We start from the raw sequence: 12,390 nt of genomic DNA on the forward strand, positions 1-12,390 counted from the left end.
GTTGAAAAGCTCTAAGTGGTTCAGATAAAAGCTCTAATAAAGGGGGAAAGCTGGTTTTGAGTGAGAGGTTAGAAAGTCAATCTGCTCTGCTAATGCAAGAGAGAGTTCAAAGATGCCGACGCCGAGGCCCATAAATATTGCAAGAGGAGCCAGTTTCCAGTCTCAGAGCCTCTCCCAACCAGCAGGAACAGAGTGATGTCACATGGCTGCAGGACTGGGCTGAAAACGTTCAAACTGTAAATCTGGAGCTACAGAAATGGAAGGGTGGCAATCGCGAAGAAGTGAAATGGTCTCAGCAGTGATCGCGGGTACAGGCAGCACAGCTCAGGCACTCACTGTGCCCAAAAACCCTCTCATTTTGCTCATGGCCACGGGTTGAACAAGTCAAAACTGAGGCCAGCAAACAGCAAGCAGTGACGTGAGCCACCACTCACTGCCAGCTCAGCAACGTCGCCCGCGGGCCCAACCCAACAACGCGCGCGCTGGAGAAATTGGGTGTAATTGGCCCTTCTTGACATTCTTACCTGCAGAGAAGCCACAAAACAACCTCCCACATCTCTGTCAGTGGCAGAGGAGCTGGCCCTGATGTGGGAGCCCAGCAGATGGCTCACGAGGCGCCTCTCAGCTGAGGATTAACTTCACCCTGGTAATGAGATATTTCATGTGCTGCTCTTCTCTCCTTCAAGGAAGGTGGAGGGTCAAGGCAGGCTGGCTTCACAGTGGAACATTTTTTCTCTTGTCAATAATTCAATTAATGGCTGTGAAAATGTCCATCAGGAGTCTGGTGGCGGCCAAGTGATCTGAGGGTCACTGAGGAAAGAAAAGCAGCAGCAGAGGGAAGAAGCAAGAAATATGAGCTGTGTTCTGCCCGCACTGCTGGGAGAAAAAGAGGACCTTTCTTCATCTCATTTCATTCACAAAAAAGTTTTTACATAGAAAGTTTGTATCTTGTCTCACCATTCAGGTCATCATTTAACTGCTGATAATTTTAATTTCAACAGGCACTTAATGTGCTAATCAAACCTGATAGTTCTCAGCAGGATGGAAAATCCCAAGCATGGGCATGATTATTTGGCTTTTAAAGAAAAACATTCCAGTGCCAAGAGAAAAAAACAAACAACACATCTTTTCTTGTGATTATTTATTGTTCTTTTTTCTTATTATTTATCCACACTGTTCAATTTTATATTCAGGCACAGGTTACCTCATCTGCTGCTGCTCATAGTAGCAAGAAGGACACAGCACAGAGCAAATGGTAATGAGAGCTCACTGTTTCTTTTGCCACAACTCTTCTTTTTCTTCAAAGGTGACAACAAAGCCAAAATCTCTCATCTCCCACCCTGCTCACAGGGATTGAGCACCTACTCCCTTGAGGAGCAGGATTTAAAGTAGGTGATGGTGCAGATGTGACACAGATGTTCAGAACAATGTAGGCACTTCAGGCACAAGTTCACTTTCCTGCATTCCCATTTCAGCCCTGGGTCTGGGGACCCAGCTGCTGAGGAGCCTTCACGGGATCCAAGCTCCCTCCCTGCCTGTGGGTGGGATCACAACCAGGGAGAAGAGAAATGTCTATTCACCTTCCCCTGACTCAGGCTTGTAAAATACAGCCTCTTGGAGAGACCAGCACCCCAATAAATCCTGAAGTGCCTGGGTGACACATGGCTGTGTGATACAATCAGTCCCAGAGGGAGGAATTCCTGTCTGGCACCATAAACTGATGGGTCACACAGGCTGGGCAGGATGAGGAAACTGCCAAGGAATGGTCCAAGCCTTCCTCCAGCCCTGTCATGGGAAGAGGTGCTCCCTGAGCAGGCCAGGCTTTGACAGAGCAGGAGGCTGATGAAAAGGGTGGAACGACTCATCCAAAGCAGAGCAATCTCTTCTCCATTTGGGAGCAGACTTCAGGATTGATCCCAAATCTGTCCCTACCACCAAGCCTTCAGACACAGCATGTGGCATCCCTGCCTGATCATGGCAGAGCAGATAGTGATAAGACAAGAGGGAGTGGTTTCAAACTAAAAGATAAGAGATTTAGATGTTTGGAATAAATACCTGACTGTGAGGGCAGAGGTTCAGACTGGAACCTGGAACAGGTTGCTCAGAGAAGCTATGGATGCCCCAACCCTGGAATTGTTCAAGGCTGGGTTGGATGGGCTGGAGAGCAGCCGGGTCTAGGAGGAACCATCCCTGCCTGTGGCAGAGGGTTTGGAACAAGGTGATCTTTAGGGTCCCGTTCAACCCAAACCATTCTGGGATTCTGTGATTCCATGCTCTTGTTCAGCCCCAGGTCTGCTGTGCAGATCTCCTTGTGAGGGTCAGCCAGCCCCCTCTGAGATAGTTCTGATGGAGATGGGGAGAGAAAAGCAGCCACTTCTGCAGATATTTCCTCCTCTGTGTGTACCTGCCAACAGCCAGTGAGCTGGGAGCTCATTGCTCAGGCAGCAGCACACAAGGGCATCCCTGGTGGGAGCTGGTTTTCAGAGGCTCAGCTGGCAACCTCGTGGGGAATGCTCCAGCTGCTTATCAGCCTGGGTCCTCTTGTGTTTTGTCTTCCAGAAAAATCCAATTAGCCTGCTTCCTTTTGCACTTAGCGTTTCTAACGTCAAAGAGCATCACCTGGAAGACCTTTAAAAGGCAAAATAAATGCCATGGCAACTGCCAAGATATTTCCAATAAATCCCAGCTGTAGCCTTCAGACTGCAAGTCCAGGAGACATTTCCCACGTCGTAATTTCTCTCTTTCAATATCCTGTGTTTCTGGGGAAGTATTGACTAAGTGTTAAGCCTCCAGACTTAATTTTTGGTTCAATCCCTTGAAAGAGAAAGAACCCCTCGTTCAGTTTATCTGGAAATGCTGGTACAGAAAAGCTGATCGCTGTGATTAATTGTCACATCTGTGGGAGAATCCTGTTAAGGGAAAAATTAGACTCAGCCCTACATGGGTTATTTACAACCCAGCTGCTCCAGCCATTAAAATTGCCCTGAATAACTGCTCCCCCCACCACACTCTGAACAAGCAGATTAGTCCCTGAGATCACAAGCCCCCATGTTTTCCAGCTCAGCACATCTCATCACAAAATCAAGGCCTTGCTTCAATAAATAGCATTGATGAGGGCACTGTTGCTGGAATGAGCCTTCCCTAGCAATGCTTCCACTCTGGAAAGAGCCCCCTCTGAGCACTAAAGAAACCCATCAGAAATAACCTTGGATTTTGTATTTTTATATCTGTGTAGCTGTGGAAACACAGTGAAGAGGGGTGGTTTTTGTTCTGCGAGGCAAATAGAAGATCTGTGATATCCTTCAAGGATCTTTCAAGGCTTCCCTCTCAGCCTGTTGCAAGCAAAGGCCTCTCTTGCCCAAGCTATGCACTTTTTTTTTATCCAAACACCTCCCTTTCCCTAGCATAGATCAATCCAGTGCCGAACACATTCCTTGGCATCCTCACCCCTGATTGCCCTCAGGCTGTTGCAACACTTCACATGTTCCCCTCTGGATGTGGTGACCAGAGGGGTGACTTGGCATTGGAGGGGGCTGGGCTGACCCCTGCTCTTGCTGAATCCACACTCCAGTGGTGTCTGGGACACACAAGGAGCTGCCTGAGAGATGAATCACCTGTTGCTTGGGATGAACTCTCTTCTCTCTTCTCAGCTTGCTGGAGTTACTGCTGAGGTGGCTGCAGGAAGAGGAGAGCACAGAGCAGAGCATCTGCTGGGACACATCCCTGTTGGATCCTCATGCCAAAGTGCCCCAAAAGTATCCACAGGAATAACCCAGCTTAAGTTTTTCACTTTCACTGCATCCCTCTTTTCTCCTCCCTGCCTTGGCTCTGGTCCCTACTTTGCACTGCTGCTGGGAGGGCTCCCTGCTGCCTCCTTATAGCTGGCTTTGTAAAACCATGGAATTATAGAACAGTTTGATGGGAAGAGGGCATCAAGACCATCCAGTTCCAACCCCTTTGCAGTGGGCAGGGACACTTTTCACTTGGTTTCTCCAAGCCCTATCCAACCTGGCCCTGAACACTTTGGGGAATGAGGCATCCACAGCTTCTCTGGTTTCTTTTCTAACGTGCAGTGACTGGGCTGTTCTGCCCAGAAAATCACCTCACTGCCCCACCACCAAAAACATCTCTTCAGAGCAGAGCAAACCCCCCTTGCATCTCTGCTTTCTCCCTCCTTTCCAACCCATCAAGGAGAGTCAGGACCCCTGCAACAGGAGCAGAGACTCATCTTTCTGCCAACTCCAGCATTCACTGGATTTTGAATAATGTCCTCCCAAATCTACACAGGGCAACGATCAGCCCCTCACAAAACCTCCTTGCAAACTACCTGATGCTTACATCACACCAGAATTTCTCTCCCAAATACCTTCATGGCACCAGGAGTGCTGATCCTAGCATGAGCCCTGGGATTTGGATCAGCCCAGAAGTGCTGATCCCAGCCTGAGCCCTGGGCACCTCAGTGATGGTAATAACAGGCACAACCTATTAGTGCAACCCAGTTATTGCAGGTGCCTCACACACGAGCCTGCCTTTAATGATGTCTGCGTGCACAAGCTGTTCTTCCCTGCAGCAACCCCGGCAAACAGAGTGACCTGGGGCAGCACAACAAGCTCGTCTAAGGCAGGGTTAAGTAGGTGATGATAAACTCTCACCACCGTAATCAAAGCCCACGCAGGCAGCACCAGATGTGTTCTGCATCCTGCAAAAAAGGCTCGGGGCCAGCTCTTAGTGTGAGCCAAAGGGTTTTCCCAGAACTAGGCTGAGCCTGGAATGAGGCTTGGGAAGGGAAGTGCTCCTTGAGGCAGGACTGTCCTCCAAGAGAGTGCATGGGACACTGTTGGAACCCAAGACACCACCAGGAAAGGGGCAGGGGACCAGCATTGCCCTCCTTTGGTGACGCAGGAACAGAGGATCCCTGCTGCAAAAACACCCAAGCAAGTCCTGGTGGGAGAACATGTATTGGTAGAACAAGGGAAAATGGCTTTAAACTGGCAAAGGGTGGGGTTAGATTAGATGTTAGGAAACAATTCTTCCCTCTGGGGCTGCTGAGGCCCTGGCACACACTGCCCACAGAAGCTGCGGCTGCCCCATCCCTGGCTGTGTTCCAGGCCATGGAATAACCTGGGATAGTGGAAGGTTTCCCTGCCCATGGTGGGAATTGGATGATCTTAAAGCTCCCTTCCAACCTGAACCATTCTGTGATTCTGTGACCAAAGGAGATTTTCCAGACCACCTGTTGTAGCCACAGGCTCAGCCTCATCTGCAAAGGACCCAGTCCTCAGGACTGGGGGCTGCTGTTGTGTTCATTAGGAAGAAATTGTAAGCTGCTCAGGAAAGCATAAACATCTGGAGGAAACCTGGATTTGGGTAGGATTCAGTGGCAGGACCAGACAAGGAAGCCATAAGTGGGAGGCAGGTAGCCCCAAACCGACCTAAGTGAAAAGAATGGATGGGGGGAGAGAATTAAGCATGAGAAAATCACTTCTGGTGTTGTCCAGAGTAAGTTTGCATTGCGTGGCTTGGCAAGCATGTGATCTTTAGTGCAAGAGCCTCCAAAGGGGAGGGTACAGGAGCTGTTTTGCTGGGGGATGTTTGGATCAAGACAGAAGGGTGAGGATCAGGAGTCAGCCAAATCACATAAATCAGTGGGATTTCACAGCCTGATTTCAAGGCTTTTGAGGATAATTAAGTATCATTGCAGATCTGAGGCACTGCTTCAGAGTCCTTTCAACATTCAAGGCCTGCAAGCATTTATTTGATGTGCAATAAATTGATTCATTCTTGCCAGAAGTAGAGATAATGTGCTGTTGATGTCCTTAGGTATGGGTGTTTTCATGGACATTTAACATAGCACTTCCTTTCTGCATTAAAAAAAACAAAAACAAAAAACCAAAAAACAAACAAACAAAACAAAACCTCTTAGGGAAAATCTCTTGCTTAATATCTAACCTAAATCTCCCCTCCTTCAGCACAAAGCCATTTCCCCTCATCCTGTCACTCCAGGCCCTTGTACAAAGTCCCTCTCCAGCTCTCTTGGAGCTCCTTTAGGTACTGGAAGGTGCTCTAAGGTCTCCTCAGAGCCACAAGACCAGCTCCCTAAACACTACATCCTTTTGAAATCATGCTTTTCCTCCCGCTTCCCAGCTTCAGTTTGTAAACTATTTGTATGGTGATGGTTTTTAAATAGCTCCCAATGAGCATTTTACATACAGGGAATGGCAGAGGAAAATAAGTCTGTGGGCTGGAGATTTATGTAAACACAAATTCCCTGCAACAGCAAGTTCCTCACTGCATGTGGCTCATTTTACAAAAACACATCATCAGATAAAGCGGGTACGTGATTCATTTGCTGCCCTCTGATGTGGTGGGGCTCTTGAATGAGAGTTTAAACTATCCTGCTTAAAATCAGACTCACAGGACTTCCAGGCTGAGGAAGCATGGCTAAAGGCAGGCTGAGTTTATAACAGACATGGAGTTTGTGCAAACCAGATTTTTCTGTGGGTGATAAAAATTCTCATGGGGTCTAGGAAGAGGTTTTGTTTAGCTGCGCCAAGCTGTTGGTCATAGAAAGTCATAATTATATCTACTGGCCTGCTCTGGAAGCTGTTACAGCCTTGACATTCATTGCCAGTGGATGTTTTACCTTTCCTTGCTTGTGCTAGAAATATCATGGGCCCACAATGATGGCAGAGTGCTAGACAGTGCAAAATATCAGACCAAAATAGATGGGTCCTGTCTTTCAGCAGCGCTGCTGTCTTGCTTAATATCTAATCTAAACAAGATAAAAAGCACTTTGGTGTGGAGATCCAGAACTCTCTGCAGGGAAATCTTTTAGCTTCATTCTTCAGAGAGGAAACTAAAGCTCTGGTAGAGTTGCTTCCAGTTGGATTTGACCTCCAAATCCCCAACCTCTCCGTCCTGGCCACAGCCTGTCTCACCACAGTGGTTAGTCACACTCATATGACACAGGGAGAGTTTCACACTGGAGCTCAAAATCCTGTTTTGTCCCTTAAGCTTTTGTTGGCTGGCTTACTCTCCATGAGTTATCCAAGTAAAATGCCCAGGAGTGGCTTGTGCAGAGAAAGAAAACCCTGGCCCTTGGTCTCCCTGCAGTAAAACTCCTTCCTCCTCCCCCTAACCCATCCCAGGTCTTCTGGCCACAGAGACCCTCTGGCACAAACTGAGTCCCCCCTCTCTGCCTGTGTTTTGGAGAAACTGGGTGAAGACAACCTCCAAGCACAGGTGTGGGGAATTTTGGTCAGGTTGGTGGGCAGGTTTGCTCTGGAGAACGGGTTGAGGTTGGTGTACAGGGTGAATGAACCTTCTTCTGAGCATGAAGGAGCATCCCCCATGACCAGAGGAAGCACATCCTTGTCAGCACCCCAAGCAGTGCTGGGGAGGGAATTGGTATCAGAGCAAAACTGTTCAGCCATCACCAAATGCACTCACTAAGGGAGCTGCAAACCAGGCACTTCAGTAAAAAACTTAAAGAAAAGTGTGTACATGGTTCTGGTTCCCAGCACTGCCCCCACAATCCATCTGCTGAGAGCTCCCTCTGCTCTCCTAAGGAATATCTTATTCCCAGCTACTCCCCCAGGACCAGAGAGGAAATTCCCTTGTTTGAACACACCAGTGCCAGTGTACCACAGCCCTGGAGTTTCCCTGCAGAAGCCTGCCCACATTTGGCTCCTGACCACAAAGCATTTGCTTTGCATTTAGCAGGAACAACCAGTTTAGTGTTTGAATGAATGATCGGTGTTAATTAGTATCATTCAAAATTAAAATAAAGGTCAGAGGAGGGTAAGCATTATCAAAGGGCCTTGTTTGCTCAAAGGAAACATTAATGACACTTGTTCAGTGCTTCAAGATAAACTTGTTCAGGCAGTGAGTTAATGAAGAAATAAATACTCCTCTCCAGTGAACGTCACTGCTCCTCAAACACAAACCACATGTCTTTCATCTCAAGGGGTGCCCTGCCCTATCTCTCATCTCTCCTGGCTGTTCATTCCTCCTCACTCTGGAGATGCCAGCTCTCCTCCCTGAAGAGCTGCAGGATGGGCCCACCACTGGAGATGGGCCCACCACTGGACTTGGGCTGACAGCTTCCCCCTGCAGAGCTGTCACCCAGGGACTCCTGCAATGCCACCTCACTGCCCTTCTTCCAACTCCCTTTCACTATGAAGCAGTGGACACAGGGGTGCCACTGGGCTTGGGATTATGGGGAGCTGCTTTCAGGACCTTAGACTGACCACACAAGCATGAGTTCCTCTGCTTCCACCCTCAGCTGCCCATCCAGAGGGACCTTGACAGGCTGTGCCCATGTAAACCTCCTGAAGTTCAATAAGGTCAAGTGCAAGATCCTGCAGGTCTGTCAGGGCAATGCCAAGCACAGGTAAGAGATGAGGAGAGAGTGGACTCAGAGCAGCCATTAGGAGAAGGATTTAGGGGTGTTGGTGGAGGAGAGGCTGGACATGAGCCTGCAATGAGTGCTGGCAGCCCAGAAAGTCATTCTGTGTCCCTCACTGTGCCCACAGCGGGGTGAGCTGGGTGAGGGAGGGGAATTGTGTCCCTGCACTCTGTTCTGCTGAGAGCCCACCCGCACTGCTGTGTCCAGCTCTGGGACCCCCAGCACCAGAAAGACGTGGAACTGTGGGAGCAAGTCCAGAGGAGGCCATGAAGATGCTCTGAGGGATGCAGAGCCTCTGCTGTGAAAACAGGCTGAGAGAGCTGGAGGTGTTCAGCCTGGGAAAGAAAAGGCTCTGAGAGAACCTTCCAGAACCTTCCAGTGCCTAAAGGGTCTGCAAGAGAGCTGGAGAGGGACTTTTTACAAGGCATGTAGCAATTGGACAAGGGGAAATGTTGTCATACCTACAAAATACTGGTTTATATTAGATACAGGGAAGAAATTGTTCCCTCTGAAGGTAGTGAGGCCCTGGCCCGGATTGCCACAGACGCTGTGGCTGCCTCATGCTTGGACATGTTCCAGACCAGCTTGGACAGGGCTTTGAGTAACTTGGTCCGGTGGAAAGTGTCCCTGCCCATGAGAGAGCATTGCAATGAAATCTTGAAGGTCCCTTCCAAACCATTCTGGGATTCTGTGCCTGATGCTCCTAGATTTGCACCTCTAGAGGTGGATGCACCACCAGATCACAACCTGCCATGGTCAGGGCCACCTTCCTGCCCCGTGTCTGTGCAGCACCTGGTGCAACAGAGCCTGGCTGAGGGTCCCAGATACACAGGATGATTTGTGGGTCTAGATCCTTCCCAGCTGCCTGCTGGTGCAGCATAAGGCAGAAATAAATGAACTGAGCTCTTACCTGAGAGCTGGGTCACCTTCTGCAGGTGCTTCGCTGCATCATCAACAGAGGGAGCCCGAGGATGTCTGTGCTCCAGAGTCAGACACCTCAGGCAAATGTAGGGTGGGATGAATCCTGGGCTAAATAAATATTAATATGTTCAAAAACCTGCAGTAGCAGCATTCACAGATATTTATATATACACAGAAAGAAAGGGAGGGAAAGTACGTGCACACCCTTTAGCTTCTCCATGACCCCCAAAATGCCATTAATCACTTTCAGCAGGAGAGCAGAGTGCAGCAAGTTCTGCCTCCTGCTACATCTTCCACACTGCCAATAATTTGGCAAACCCTGCCCTGCCATCAGCAGTGGGGTGAGAGGGCTGCACAGAAGAAATTGAGGTACAGGGTCCGGGGGTTTCCAGGCTGCACTGTGCTCCATGAGCCAAGAGCTCAGCATTCCATCTCCCGCTGCTAAAACCACTGAAGGCTGAGGAAGATGATATTTCCATCTTTTGGAAACTAAACACTGGGAACACGCCTACACAGCCGTTGTCTTAATCTCCCGAATTCAGTCAGAAGTAAAGAACAGGCAGAGGTCAAACTTTTCCTGGCTTAATAGAAACGCTGTCAAAATTTTAACCACTTCCCTGCTGGCAGCTCACGGATTTCCCATTATTCCCGTGTGTGAGGAGCACACACAGGCCTTTGCAGCAGCAAGTCTCTCTTCTCCCCCTTCCCTGTGCGCTCAGGTGTAGGAATGTGTCCCCAGTTGACAGAGTGAAAAAGTTACCCTTTGTCTACTTAAAAAGGAGAAAAGCCCAGAAGTTTCTCTGTTCAATTTGGTTAAAAGACACCTCACAGGACCTTGGAGACTTCACCTCAAATTTAAGGATAGCCAGTTGGACAAGAGCTGAAAAGTCCCACCTAAGCAATTCACTAGAAAAAGAAGAAAACAAAATAAGTAAATCACTTTTGAGAAGTGTTTTAGCAGGAGCAAGAACCTCTTGCTCTGGCTCAGTTTTTCTTTGTAAAGAGCTTTTTTATTTTGCCTTTTATTAAAACTTTTTTTGTTTCCAACACTGTCACAGGATCCATCCTGCTACTTCTGTGCCATCTGAGGTAGCTGAGCTATCAAGGGTATATTACTTGTCTCTGAGAGCTTGTAAGGCCTGAGGACCATCTGTGGGGAGATGCAATCCTGCCTCCATCCCGATCCATCCCGAGGCACCCGGCAGAGCCGCTCTGCCGTGCCAGGAGCACACGCGCCAGCCTGATGCTGCTGCCTCGCCCCATCTCACACACACGGCGGGAGAAGAGGCAGGAAAGATGGGCTTCCAGGGGGAGCAGATGGGCACCTGTCAGCAGCCATATGTCAGGAGATCAGTGCTTTGTATTGTGCATTAACCCAAAAAAAAAAAAAAAAGGAAAATGGAAAAATGGGGGGAAAAAAAGCCACCTTCTGTAAGATTTTTAATCACGTGGTCCTCAGATGCTATGTAGAAAAAAAAAATTGGCAGGTCTTCCCTTTTTTTCTTGAGTGAACAGGAGCAAAGCAGCCTGGTATCCCATATTTATCCCAGCACCCCTCACCCTTTTGGAAAAGCAGCAAAGAGGAATCCACCTCCCTGAGTTACTTCTCTCAGGAAATAACCCTTTCATGGGAGACGAGGGCAACTGCACACAGATGGCCAACCTGGAGAGCAGGAGCAACGAACTGGTGAAAGGTTTGAACCCTGCAGCTCAGCACCATCACTTCTCAAAAGGTCAGGAGTTAATTCAGATCTATAGGTGGACCGTCATAAAGATCCCAAGCCTTGAAAGTCGATAGCAGACACCAAGTGTGACACATTAGACACCGATGGGGTGAAGATGCTCAGGTAACTCTATCCTGCCTTCCAGACCTCTGTGTGGAGGCTGTTTGCTCCAGCCCAGCTGTCTCCCAGCTCAGGAGCCATACGGCTGGTGGGACTTCAGAGAGGGAGATCAAATTCAGAGGCAGAAAAGCAGGCAGTTGTTTGCTTTCCACATCCCTGCTCAACTTTTGGCCTCCTACTCTCATAATGAATTTCTGGGAGGTTCTCAGCACTGCCTGCTCTTTAGCAGGCTGCACTTCCAGCTACAAAAATAGCGCAGACACTAAAACGATCTTCGGGAATCAGATAAGAGCTCCTCCCAGGAGGAAGAAAAAAGGTTTCTTTCTTCTCTTTTCTTTTTTTGTTCTTTGTGTTTGAGGAGGCTGATGTGCTACAAATATAGATTGTGATTTCCATCCCAAAGTGCTTCGCAAGAGCTCGGCTGGCACCTCTGCGCAGAGCTGGCAGCAGGCACTGCTGGGATGAGCTCTGCAGCTCCACAGAGCAGCACAGCCCACCCCAGCCGCTCACAAAACCTGTCCAAATAACTGCACAGCACAACTGCAAGAGACCTTCTGGTGTAGAAACTACCAAAGATGACAGAAGACACTGTTTTCTGACATTACTACTAAAATGTAGCTCTGAGAGGAAAATGTGTAGGTAAAAGCTCTGGCATATCACAGGTTTCTGTGGTCTTGGACAAATCATCTTTCCCACTGAGTTTTGCCAAGGAAAGCCTTAGGGAGCCTCCCACGTCTCCAGCTGGTCACCACACTCCTCCCTTCACCCGGGTTTGATGGGGACCAGACTCTCCCAAGCCACCTCAGCTCATTAATGGGGACCAGTGCCCGTGTTGGGTCAGTTCTCCCATCCCTGTGGCTTCTATCAGCTCTTGGAGGGATCCCACCAGTCCTGGAGCCAGGCAGAGATAAGCCCTGGGAACATGGGGGTGGGAGAGGGGAGGGAAGGGGGTGTGGAACTTCCACCAGTGCTTCCCCCCACTTGCTGCTTTTCATGGAAACCTATTATAAACCTTTCCCTTCTCTAAAATGAGAGCTTCACTACCGCCTTATCTGCATACTGTTACTGATAAGCACTCTGATATATGTGTCCGGTCACGCTGTGAACTCCCTGCCCCTGCTCAAATCCCTCTGCACAGGAACAGACACCCACAAGCCCCCAAAAGAGAGCCTTTAGATGCTACATAAACACAGATAAATACAACACAATACATCAAAT

Source organism: Taeniopygia guttata, chromosome 5 (assembly GCF_048771995.1).
Source record: "Taeniopygia guttata chromosome 5, bTaeGut7.mat, whole genome shotgun sequence".
Taxonomy (NCBI): domain Eukaryota; kingdom Metazoa; phylum Chordata; class Aves; order Passeriformes; family Estrildidae; genus Taeniopygia; species Taeniopygia guttata.